Below are 14,180 nucleotides of genomic sequence, written 5' to 3' on the forward strand. Positions count from 1 at the left end.
ACGTGGAAAATCCCCATTGGTCGGGGCTGTTAACGGGTTATCGGATCCAAAACCCGACCCGATTCCATTACGGTGGATGCCATGTGTCGGTCATCCTTGCCGAAAGCACTTCTATGACGCGTGATTTATTGTCATGGAAGTGGACACTTCCGTGATGATAATTTCGGTAATGTCATGGAACACTTCTACGACAGCACAGGTATGACTATCTTGATTCTGTCATAAATTTGTCATGGATGTACATGCATGACAAAAAAAGCGACCTACTGTGACAAACATGTATCATCACGGACGTGTATTTTTTGTAGTGATATAAAGTGCATTGAATACTATGAGAAGTTTGATACTTGATGATTGTTTTGAGATATGGAGATGGTGATATTAGAGTCATGCTAGTTGAGTAGTTGTGAATTTGAGAAATACTTGTGTTGAAGTTTGTGATTCCCGTAGCATGCACGTATGGTGAACCGTTATGTGATGAAGTCGGAGCATGGTTTATTTATTGATTGTCTTCCTTATGAGTGGCGGTCGGGGACGAGCGATGGTCTTTTCCTACCAATCTATCCCCCTAGGAGCATGCGCGTAATACTTTGTTTTGATAACTAATAGATTTTTGCAATAAGTATGTGAGTTCTTTATGACTAATGTTGAGTCCATGGATTATACACACTCTCACCCTTCCACCATTGCTAGCCTCTCTAATACCGCGCACCTTTCGCCAGTATCATACACCCACCATATACCTTCCTCAAAACAGCCACCATACCTACCTACCTATCATGGCATTTCCATAGCCATTCTGAGATATATTGCCATGCAACTTTCCACCGTTCCGTTATTATGACACGCTTCATCATTGTCATATTGCTATGCATGATCATGTAGTTGACATTGTATTTGTGGCAAAGCCACCGTTCATAATTCTTCCATACATGTCACTCTTGAGTCATTGCACATCCCGGTACACCGCCAGAGGTATTCATATAGAGTCATATCTTGTTCTAAGTATCGAGTTGTAATTCTTGAGTTGTAAGTAAAAAAAGTGTGATGATCATCATTATTAGAGCATTGTACCAGTGAGGAAAGGATGATGGAGACTATGATTCCCCCACAAGTCGAGATGACACTCCGGACTAAAAATAAATAAATAAAAGAGGCCATAAAAAAGAGAAAAGGCCCAAATAAAAAAAAGAGGCCATAAAAAAAGAAAAGGCCCAATAAAAAAATAAAAAATGAGAGAAAAAGAGAGAAGGGGCAATGCTACTATCCTTTTACCACACTTGTGCTTCAAAGTAGCACCATGATCTTCATGATAGAGAGTCTCCTATGTTGTCACTTTCATATAGTAGTGGGAATTTTACACTATAGAACTTGGCTTGTATATTGCAATGATGGGCTTCCTCAAAATGCCCTAGGTCTTTGTGAGCAAGCAAGTTGGATGCGCACCCGCTAGTTCCTTTTGTTGAGCTTTCATACACTTATAGCTTTAGTGCATCCGTTGCATGGCAATCCCTACTCACTCACATTGATATCTATTGATGGGCATCCCCATAGCCCGTTGATACGCCTAGTTGATGTGAGACTATCTTCTCCTTTTTGTCTTCTCCACAACCACCATTCTATTCCACCTATAGTGCTATGTCCATGACTCACGCTCATGTATTGCATGAAGATTGAAAAAGTTTGAGAACATCAAAAGTATGAAACAATTGCTTGGCTTTTCATCGGGGTTGTGCATGATTTAAATATTTTGTGTGGTGAAGATAGAGCATAGCCAGACTATATGATTTTGTAGGGATAGCTTTCTTTGGCCATGTTATTTTGAGAAGACATGATTGCTTTGTTAGTATGCTTGAAGTATTATTATTTTTATGTCAATATTAAACTTTTATCTTGAATCTTATGGATCTGAATATTCTTGCCACAATAAAGAAGATTACATTGAGAAATATGTTCGGTAGCATTTCACATCAAAAATTCTGTTTTTATCATTTACCTACTCGAGGACGAGCATGAATTAAGCTTGGGGATGCTGATACGTCTCCAACGTATCTATATTTTTTGATTGTTCCATGCTATTATATTATCAACCTTGGATGGTTTATATTCATTTATATGCCATTTTATATGATTTTTGGGACTAACCTATTAACCTAGAGCGCAATGCCAGTTTCTGTTTTTTCCTTGCTTTAGAGTATCGCAGAAAAGGAAAATCAAACGGAGTCCAATTGACCTGAAACTTCACAGAACTTATTTTTGGACCAGAAGAAGCCCACGGAGTATCGGAGATGGACCAGGAGAGTCCTGGGCTGCCCACGAGGGTGGGGGGCGCGCCCACCCCCCTGCCTCGTGGACAGCCCGGAGGTCCACCGACGTACTTCTTCCTCCCATATATACCCATATACCCTAAAAACTTCGGGGAGCACAATAGATCGGGAGTTCCGCCGCCAGAAGCCTCCATAGCCACTGAAAACCAATCTAGACCCGTTCCAGCACCCTGCCGGAGGGGGAATCCCTCTCCGGTGGCCATCTTCATCATCTCGGTGCTCTCCATGACGAGGAGGGAGTAGTTCTCCCTCGGGGCTGAGGGTATGTACTAGTAGCTATGTGTTTGATCTCTCTCTCTCTTGTGTTCTTGAGGTGGTACGATCTTGATGTATCGCGAGCTTTGCTATTATAGTTGGATCTTATGATGTTTCTCCCCCTCTACTCTCTTGTAATGGATTGAGTTTTCCCTTTCAAGTTATCTTATCGGATTGAGTCTTTAAGGATTTGAGAACACTTGATGTATGTCTTGCGTGGGATACCCGTGGTGACAATGGGGTATTCTATTGATCCACTTGATGTATGTTTTGGTGAACAACTTGCTGGTTCCGCCCATGAACCTATGCATAGGGGTTAGCACACGTTTTCGTCTTGACTCTCCGGTAGAAACTTTGGGGCACTCTTTGAGGTTCTATGTGTTGGTTGAATAGATGAATCTGAGGTTGTGTGATGCATGTTGTATAATCATACCCATGGTTACTTGAGGTGACATTGGAGTATCTAGATGACATTAGGGTTTTGGTTGATTTGTGTCTTAAGGTGTTATTCTAGTACGAACTCTAGGGCTGTTTGTGACACTTATAGGAATAGCCCAACGGATTGATCAGAAAGAATAACTTTGAGGTGGTTTCGTACCCTACCATAATCTCTTCATTTGTTCTCCGCTATTAGTGACTTTGGAGTGACTCTTTGTTGCATGTTGAGGGATAGGTATATGATCCAATTATGTTATTATTGTTGAGAGGACTTGCACTAGTGAAAGTATGAACCCTAGGCCTTGTTTCCTAGCATTGCAATACCGTTTGTGCTCACTTTTATCATTAGTTACCTTGCTGTTTTTATATTTTCAGATTACAAAAACCTTTATCTATCATCCATATTGCACTTGTATCACCATCTCTTCACCGAACTAGTGCACCTATACAATTTACCATTGTATTGGGTGTGTTGGGGACACAAGAGACTCTTTGTTATTTGGTTGCAGGGCGTTGCTTGAGAGAGGCCATCTTCATCCTACGCCTCCTACGGATTGATAAACCTTAGGTCATCCACTTGAGGGAAATTTTCTACTGTCCTACAAACCTCTGCACTTGGAGGCCCAACAACGTCTACAAGAAGAAGGTTGTGTAGTAGACATCACGGTGCTGCCTTGCTCTCAAGATGTCAAAGCCGGTGGCGATGTTATGTGGTTATGGAACTGAAAATATGGCTTTCTTCTAGATGCCTGGCAATGTCTGCAGGGAGGATCTTGCACCACAGGAAGCACTGATGGCGTTGGTATCTATTTCTGGTGACTCTATCACTCCCAGTATCGTGGAGGCAGAGGTTGCTAAGATTGCTCAGTACCAGCAGCAGTGGATGTGGGAGGCCATACCGCATGGCAAGGACGCTTTTCTCATGTCCTTTCCGAGTGAGGAGGTTCTACAAAGGGTGACTGGCTTCGTAGTTTTCATCAAATCTCACAATGTCACTATCGAGTTTAAGCCTTGGAAGTCAGATAAGATACCACACTGTTTCGAGCTAATTCCTATCTGGGTTCATGTGCATGGGGTTCCTCACGCTCTCCGACACTTCTTGGGGCTTTGGGCAGTCGGCTCGATGAATCGTGCTACTCTCGATGTCGATCTTCTCTGTTTGCGTCAGAGAGGAATTGTTCGTATCCAGGTAGCAATATTGAACCTTGATGCTTTCAAAAGCATCACAATTGATTCTCTTTCTTCAGACGTGGTGGTTCAAAGGAAAGGTTATGAGTTCCGGTACAGTCTTGAAGAATCAGACTTCCGCGTTGATAGTGACTTTGTGCCTTGAGTCTGCGAGCACGGCGATGATCCAGGGGGCGACAAGGGGCATGATAGGGAGGATACAATGAGGACTATTGATCCAAGAAAGAGGTCCAAACCCACTTCATCATCCAACAACTCTTCGGACCCTACTTCCTCGGGTGGTGTGGTACCCATGCAGATGAAGGAAATATGCCCTAGAGGCAATAATAAAGTTGTTATTTATATTTCCTTATATCATGATAAATGTTTATTATTCATGCTAGAATTGTATTAACCAGAAACTTAGTACATGTGTGAATACATAGACAAACAGAGTGTCACTAGTTTGCCTCTACTTGACTAGCTCGTTGAATCAATGATGGTTATGTTTCCTAACCATAGACATGAGTTGTCATTTGATTAACGGGATCACATCATTAGAGAATGATGTGATTGACTTGACCCATCCGTTAGCTTAGCACGATGATCGTTTAGTTTGTTGATATTGCTTTCTCCATAACTATACATGTTCCTATGACTATGAGATCATGCAACTCCCGAATACCGGAGGAACAGTTTGTGTGCTACCAAACGTCACAATGTAACTGGGTGATTAAAGGTGCTCTACAGGTGTCTCTGATGGTGTTTGTTGAGTTAGCATGGATCAAGATTAGGATTTGTCACTCCGATTGTCGGAGAGGTATCTCTGGGCCCTCTCGGTAATGCACATCACTATAAGCCTTGCAAGCAATGTAGCTAATGAGTTAGTTACGGGATGTAGCATTACAGAACGAGTAAATAGACTTGCCGGTAACGATATTGAACTAGGTATTGAGATACCGATGATCGAATCTCGGGCAAATAATGTACCGATGACAAAGGGAACAACATATGTTGTTATGCGGTTTGACCGATAAAGATCTTCGTAGAATATGTAGGAACCAATATGAGCATCCAGGTTCAGCTATTGGTTATTGACCAGAGATGAGTCTCGGTCATGTCTACATAGTTCTCGAACCCGTAGGGTCCGCACGCTTAACGTTCGGTGACGATCGGTATTATGAGTTTATGTGTTTTGATGTACCGAAGGTAGTTCAGAGTCCCGGATATGATCACGGACATGACGAGGAGTCTCGAAATGGTCGAGACATAAAGGTCTGTATATTGGACGGCTATATTCGGACACCGGAAGTGTTCCGCGTGACTTCAGAGAAAACCGGAGTGCTGGAGGGGTTATCGGAAACCCGCGGGGAAGTATTGGGCCTTAGTGGGCCTTAGGGGAGAGAGAGGGCAGCAGCCCAGGAGGTGGCGCCCCCCAAGGGGAGTCCGAATAGGACTAGGGGACGGGGGCGCGGCCCCTCTTTCCCTCTTCCTCTCCCTCTCTTTCCTTCCCCTTCCTCCTTCCTAGTAGGACTAGGAAAGGATGAATCCTACTACTACTAGGAGGAGGATTCCTCCTCTCCTTGGGCGCCACTAGGGCCGGCCGGCCTTCCCCCTTGCTCCTTTATATAAGGGGGTAGGGGGTACCCTAGAACACACAAGTTGATTGTTCCAAGCCGTGTGCAGTGCCCCCCTCCACCATAATCCACCTCGGTCATATCATAGCGGTGCTTAGGCAAAGCCCTGTTTCGGTAGCAACATCATCACCACCGTCACGCCGTCGTGCTGACGAAGCTCTCCCTCGAAGCTCTACAGGATCGTGAGTTCATGGGACGTCACCGAGCCGAACGTGTGCAGATCGCGGAGGTGTCGTACCTTCGGTGCTGAGATCGGTCGATCGTGAAGACGTATGACTACATCAACCACGTTGTCATAACGCTTCTACTTACGGTCTACAAGGGTACGTAGACGATACTCTTCCCTCTCATTGCTATTCATCACCATGATCTTGCGTGTGCGTAGGAATTTTTTTGAAATTACCGCGTTCCCCAACAACAGATGGCCATTGCCATCACACCTCTGAATCCTCATCGAGGCTTACCCGTCACAGCTGCTCCATCGTCATTAAAGGGGTCTACTCCGGCGGGGCCGGATACTTCGTCTAAGGCTGCTCCTCCTATGATGTCGGCGCCCTGACCCTCGACGCCGCCATCTTTGACTCACTGGTCGCCACCGCCTAACCCCCACATGGGGAGTCATGTGCGCCCCTTACCAGAGGGGACCGCTCCATCGCCGTCATCATCGCCCACTCCTGCCTCTCCGACTCGATGTGGTGTGATCTTCTCCCCACCTGTTCGAGCTGGCCAGGTGTCTGCCATGGCGGAGCTACGCGCTTATCATCTACTCTTCCGCCACCAGGGGGGCGCCGGCTTCCAGACTTGAGGAGGCTGAGGAGCAGCCCCACCATCTTCTTCTTCATCGCCGCAGCAGTCTACTATGCCTATCGGAGTCGATGAGATGGGCTCCGAGGCCGATGTTACTCCTTCGCCGCTGAGGCGCAGCGGGCGTTGATACGTCTCCAACGTATCTATAATTTTTGATTGTTCCATGCTATTATATTATCTATTTTGGATGTTTAATGGGCTTTAATATGCTATTTTATACTATTTTTGGGACTAACCTATTAACCAGAGGCCCAGTGCCAGTTGCTATTTTTTGCCTATTTCAGTGTTTCACAGAAAAGGAATATCAAACGGAACGAAACCTTCGCGAGGATCTTTCTTGGAACAAACGCAATCCAGGAGACTTGGAGTGGAAGTCAGAGACGCAATGAGGCGGCCACGAGGCAGGAGGGCGTGCCGGGGGGGGGGGGGGGGAGGCGCGCCCCCACCCTCGTGGGCCCCTCATAGCTCCACCGACCTACTTCGTTCGCCTATATATACTCTTATACCCTGAAAACATCTAGGGGAGCCACGAAACCACTTTTCCACTGCCGCAACCTTCTGTACCCATGAGATCCCATCTTGGGGCCTTTTCCGGCGATCTGCCGAAGGGGGGATCAATCATGGAGGGCTTCTACATCAACACCATAGCCTCTCCGATGATGTGTGAGTAGTTTACCACAAACCTTCAGGTCCATAGTTATTAGCTAGATGGCTTCTTCTCTCTCTTTGGTTCTCAATACAAAGTTCTCCTCGATATTCTTGGAGATCTATTCGATGTAATACTTTTTGTGGTGTGTTTGCCGAGATCCGATGAATTGTGGGTTTATGATCAAGATTATCTATGAACAATATTTGATTCTTCTATGAATTCTTATATGCATGATTTGATATCTTTGCAAGTATCCTCAAATTATCTGTTTAGTTTGTCCTACTACATTGATCTTTCTTGCAATGGGAGAAGTGCTTAGCTTTGGGTTCAATCTTGCGGTGCTCGATCCCAGTGACAGAAAGGGAACCGACACGTATTGTATTGTATTGTATTGTTGCCATCGAGGATAAAAAGATGGGGTTTATATCATATTGCTTGAGTTTATCCCTCTACATCATGTCATCTTGCCTAATGCGTTACTCTGTTCTTATGAACTTAATACTCTAGATGCATGCTGGATAGCGGTCGATGTGTGGAGTAATAGTAGTAGATGCAGAATTGTTTCGGTCTACTTGACACAGACGTGATGCCTATGTTCATGATCATGCCTAGATATTCTCATAACTATGCACTTTCTATCAATTGCTCGGCAGTAATTTGTTCACCCACCGTAATATATGCTATCATGAGAGAAGCCACTAGTGAAACCTATGGCCCCCGGGTCTACTTTACATCATATAAGTTTTTGATCTATAATTCTAGTTTACTATTTATTTATTTTGCAATCTTTATTTTCCAATCTATACAACAAAAATATCAAAAATATTTATCTTATTATCTTTATCAGATCTCACTTTTGCAAGTGACCGTGAAGGGATTGACAACCCCTTTATCGCGTTGGTTGCAAGGTTCTTGATTGTTTGTGCAGGTACTAGGCGATTTGCGTGTAGTCTCCTACTGGATTGATACCTTGATTCTCAAAAACTGAAGGAAATACTTACTCTACTTTGCTGCATCACCCTTTCCTCTTCAAGGGAAAACCAACGCATGCTCAAGAGGTAGCAAGAAGGATTTCTAGGGAGATCTACGCTCAAGTCAAGGCATACCAAGTACCCATCACAAACTCTTATCCCTCACATTACATTATTTGCCATTTGCCTCTTGTTTTCCTCTCCCCCACTTCACCTTTGCCATTTTATTCGCCATTTTTGTTCATCTCTCTTTGCTTTCTTCTTGTGTGCTCGTGTGTTAGATAGGTTGTTTCGCCATCATGGTTGGCCCTCTTCCTTTGTCTCCCAATTTTGAAGTTCTCCACTTCAAACAAAGACAAGGAGAAAACTTAAAAGATGCTTGGTATAGGATGAATGAATCCTATCGTAATTCCACTATAGAGGGAGAGTTCAAGATTTTACTTCGTAACTTTTATGTTGGGCTAACCATGTCCCATAGACAACTCTTGGAATTTGCCGCTAAAGCGAGTTTTATTGAAATTGATCCCAGTATCGCGCATGTGATTATAGAGGGAATAGTAGGAGTGCTAACCCCACATAAGGGACTTAATCATACTCAAGAAGGAACCCAAGTTTTTGAGAAAATATGTGAGGTTACTAAAATTTTGCAAAAATCTCTTGAACCTCTTAAAAATGTTAGTGGGAACCTCCACCGCATGAACATGTTGATCACTCTTTGCAATAAGAGGTTGGATGCTCTATATCTAAAGATCTCCGAGTATGAAGGTAAACGTAAGGAACCTCCCAGATCCGAGCATAACCTTAAAAAGGTAAATACCAAAGATGACAATAGCTAGATCTATTCTTGTTTTTATGCCTAGCTAAGGGCGTCAAACAATATAGCTTGTTGGGAGGCAACCCAATTTTATTTTTGTTCCTTACTTTTTGTTCCTGTTTAGTAATAAATAATTCATCTAGCCTCTATTTATATGTGGTTTATGTTTTAATTAAGTGTTTGTGCCAAGTAAAGTCTTTAGGATCTTCTTGGGTGATTGTTGTTTGATCTTGCTGAAAAAAACAGAAAGTATGCGCTCACGAGAATAATTTTAATTTTTTACCAGGGAGTGATAAAATACCAATTCCAACTGAATTAGATCAATATACAAATTATTTAGGTTGTCCTAAGTTTTCAGAATTTTTGGAGTTACAGAAGTATTCGAAACCTCCAGATTACTAAAGACTGTTCTGTTTTTGACAGATTCTGTTTTTCGTGTGTTGTTTGCTTATTTTGATGAATCTATGGCTAGTATCAGGGGGCATGAACCGTAGAGAAGTTGGAATACAGTAGGTTTAACACAAATATAAATAAAGAATGAGTTCATTACAGTACTTTAAAGTGGTGATTTATTTTCTTATACTAACGGAGCTCATGAGATTTTCTGTTGAGTTTTGTGTTGTGAAGTTTTTAAGTTTTTGGGTAAAGATTTGATGGATTTTGGAACAAGGAGTGGCAAGAGCCTAAGCTTGGGGATGACCAAGGCACCCTAAGGTAAAATTCAAGGACAACCAAAAGCCTAAGCTTGGGGATGCCCCGGAAGGCATCCCCTCTTCCGCCTTCATATATCGGTAACTTTACTTGAGGCTATATTTTTATTCACCACATGATATGTGTTTTGCTTGGAGCGTCTTGTATGATTTGAGTCTTTGCTTTTTAGTTTACCACAATCATCCTTTATGTACACACCTTTTGGGAGAGACACACATGAATCAGAATTTATTAGAATACTCTATGTGCTTCACTTATATCTTTTGAGCTAGATAATTTTGCTCTAGTGCTTCACTTATATTTTTTAGAGCACGGTGGTGGTTTTATTTTATACAAATTATTGATCTCCCATGCTTCACTTATATTATTTTGAGAGTCTTTTAGAACAGCATGGTAATTTGCTTTATCTATAAAATTAGTCCTAATATGATAGGCATCCAAGATGGGTATAATAAAAACTTTCATATAGAGTGCATTGAATACTACGAGAAGTTGGATACTTGATGATTGTTTTTAGATATGAAGATGGTGATATTAGAGCCGTGCTAGTTGAGTAACTATGAATTTGAGAAATACTTGTGTTGAAGTTTGTGATTCCCGTAGCATGCACGTATGGTGAACCGTTATGTGATGAAGTCGGAGCATGATTTATTTATTGATTGTCTTCCTTATGAGTGGCGGTCGGGGACGAGCGATGGTATTTTCCTACCAATCTATCCCCCTAGGAGCATGCGCGTAATACTTTGTTTCGATAACTAATAAATTTTATCGACATAAAAATAATAATACTTCAAGCATACTAATCAAGCAATTTTGTCTTCTCAAAATAACATAGCCAAATAAAGCTCATCCCTACCAATCTATTCCCGTAGCATGCACGTATGGTAACCGTTGTGTAACAAATTTGAAGCATGAGGTGTTCTTTGATTTTCTTCCTTATGAGTGGCGGTCGGGGACGAGCAATGGTCTTTTACTACCAATCTATCCCCCTAGGAGCATGCGCGTAGTGCTTGGTTTTTTATGACTTCTAGATTTTTGCAATAAGTATGTGAGTTCATTATGACTACTGTTGAGTCCATTGATTATACGCACTCTCACCCTTCCATCATTGCTAGCCTCTTCGGTACCGTGCATTGCCCTTTCTCACCTCGAGAGTTGGTGCAAACTTTGCCGGTGCATCCAAACCCCGTGATATGATACACTCTATCACACATAAGCCTCCTTACATCTTCCTCAAAATAGCCACCAAACCTACATATTATGGCATTTCCATAGCCATTCCGAGATATATTGCCATGCAACTTTCCACCGTTCTGTTTATTATGACACGCTTCATCGTTGTCATATTGCCTTGCATGATCGTGTAGTTGACATCGTATTCGTGGCAAGGCCACCGTGCATAATTTTTCATACATGTCACTCTTGATTCATTGACCATCCCGGTACACCGCCGGAGGCACTCATATAGAGTCATATTTTGTTCTAGTATCGAGTTGTGATCCTTGATTTGTAAATAAATAGAAGTGTGATGATCATCATTATTAGAGCATTGTCCCGTGTGAGGAAAAAAGATAAAGGCCAAAAAAAGGGAAGGCCCAAAAAATGAGAGAAAAAGAGAGAAGGGACAATGCTACTATCCTTTTTCCACACTTGTGCTTCAAAGTAGCACCATGATCTTCATGATAGAGAGTCTCTTATTTTGTCACTTTAATATACTAGTGGGAATTTTTCATTATAGAACTTGGCCTGTATATTCCAACAATGGGCTTCCTCAAATGCCCTAGGTCTTCGTGAGCAAGAAAGTTGGATGCACACCCATTTGTTTCTTTTGTTGAACTTTCATACATTTATAGCTCTAGTGCATCCGTTGCATGGCAGTCCCTACTCCTCGCATTGACATCAATTGATGGGCATATCCATAGCCCGTTGATTAGCCGCGTCAATGTGAGACTTTCTCTCCTTTTGTCTTCTCCACACAACCTCCATCATCATATTCTATTCCACCCATAGTGCTATGTCCATGGCTCGCGCTCATGTATTGCGTGAAAGTTGAAAACGACTAAGAATACTAAAGTATGAAACAATTGCTTGGCTTGTCATCGGGTTTGTGCATGATGAGAGCATTTTGTGTGACGAATATGGAGCATGGCCAAACTATATGATTTTGTAGGGATGAGCTTTCTTTGGCTATGTTATTTTGAGAAGACATAATTGCTTGATTAGTATGCTTGAAGAATTATTATTTTTATGTCAATATTAAACTTTTGTCTTGAATCTTTTGGATATGAACATTCATGCCACAATAAAGAAGATTATATGGAAAATTATGTTAGATAGCATTCCACATCAAAATTCAGTTTTTATCATTTACCTACTCGAGGAGGAGCAGGAATTAAGCTTGGGGATGCTGATATGTCTCCAATGTATCTATAATTTTTGATTGTTCCATGCTATTATATTATCTGTTTTGGATGTTTAATGGGCTTTAATATGCTATTTTATATTATTTTTGGGGACTAACCTATTAACCGAAGGCCTAGTGTCAGTTGCTGTTTTTTTGCCTATTTCAGTGTTTCGCGGAAAAGGAATATCAAACAGAATCCAAACAGAATGAAACCTTCGCGAGGATCTTTCTTGGAACAATAGCGATCCAGGAGACTTGGAGTGGAAGTCAGAGACGCAACAAGGCGGCCACGAGGCAGGAGGGCGCGCCCAGGGGGGTAGGCGCGCCCCCACCCTCATGGGCCCCTTGTGGCTCCACTCCTACCTCTTGAGCACTGCGTTGGTTTTCCCTTGAAGAGGAAAGGGTGATGCAGCAGAGCAACGTAAGTATTTCCCTCAGTTTTTGAGAACCAAAGCATCAATCCAGTAGGAGGCCACGCACGAGTCCCTCGCACCTACACAAACAAATAAACACCTCGCAACCAATGCAATAAAGGGGTTGTCAATCCCTTCACGGTCACCTACGAGAGTGAGATCTATAGATATGATACGATAATATTTTTGGTATTTTTATGATAAAGAGAAATAAAGATGCAAGTAAAATAAATGGCAAAGGAAATAACTAAGTATTGGAAGATTAATATGATGGAAAATAGACCCACGGGCCATAGGTTTCACTAGAGGCTTGTAAGTGCATCTAGTGCCACCCCTAGTTGGTTTTGGAGTATTGACGACAAACCTAGTTGAGGGACTAATGTGTTTGTGAGAATTGCAGGATAACACAGGTAGAAGTCCCTCATTGATTCGGTTTTCCTACCAGAGATGACCCCTAAAAATGTATGAAGACATTGAAGTCAAAGGTGGTATGTGAAGACATTCACATTGAAGACTATGACAAGAGAAGACATCACGTGAAGACTATGGAGCGCGAAGACTTAGCGGTTTCGTCGTTCTGTGTTTTTCTTTGTTGAGTCATAGGAACCACCATACTGTTAAGTGGGGTCCAAGAGAACCAGTCAGAATGATTGAAGTGATGCTTAACCAAAATCCTATGTCTTCGAGTGAAGACTATGAGAGCAAATCTTGTCCAGAGTTGGATAAGTCAGCTTTGCTTGTAGCCCAAGTAAAGTTGTCGTGTGTGTTTGAAATCTGACCGTTGGAACACGTGTCAGTTCCTTAGTGACCCAGGGTCATTTCGGACAAATTAGGTCGGGTTGCCTAGTGGCTATAAATAGCCCGCCCCCTACAACCATAAACGGTTGGCTGCTCAGAGTTAGAGTACGGCTTTTGTCGTTTGAGAGCAACCCACCTCGAAGCTTTTGAGAGAGAATTCCTTGAGAGTATAAAGCCCTAACCACCCAGAGCCAAAGAGTGTTAGGCATCACTTAAGTCTTCCTGTTTGTGTGATCTGAAGACTGATTACACTTGAGGACTGTGAATCCTCCAGCCGGTTAGGCATCGCGTTCTGAGCATCCAAGAGTCATTGTGGATCGCCGGTGAACGAAGTCTGTGAAGGTTTGGAAGTCTACCTTGAAGACTTACCACAGTGATTGGGCGAGGTCTGTGTGACCTTAGCTCAAGGGGAATACGGTGAGGACTAAGTGTCCTGAGCTACGGTTCAGGACTAGGTGTCCGGGACTGTGTGTCCTCAGGTTTAAATACCTATCCGCCCTAACCAGATGTACAACTGTCACCGCAGTTGGAACTGGTCTACCAAACCTTTGTCTTCATCCCGCACACTGGTTCTATCCTTCCCATCTCTTTATTTATAGTTGGCTCTTGTGAAGTCAGTGCCTATTTGCATTATCCATTTGTCTTCACTGTGTACCTGATCTTTACTGCCTAGCTGCTATTAGTCATTGTGCTTTCACTTCATCGAATACTTGACTATGGTCTGCCTAGTGTAGTCTACCTTCCGCTGCATGGTAATAGGTTCATTTCTATCATTTCTCTTCATTACTT

The sequence above is a fragment of the Triticum aestivum genome, chromosome 7A (genome assembly GCF_018294505.1).
Source record: "Triticum aestivum cultivar Chinese Spring chromosome 7A, IWGSC CS RefSeq v2.1, whole genome shotgun sequence".
NCBI classification, from domain to species: domain Eukaryota; kingdom Viridiplantae; phylum Streptophyta; class Magnoliopsida; order Poales; family Poaceae; genus Triticum; species Triticum aestivum.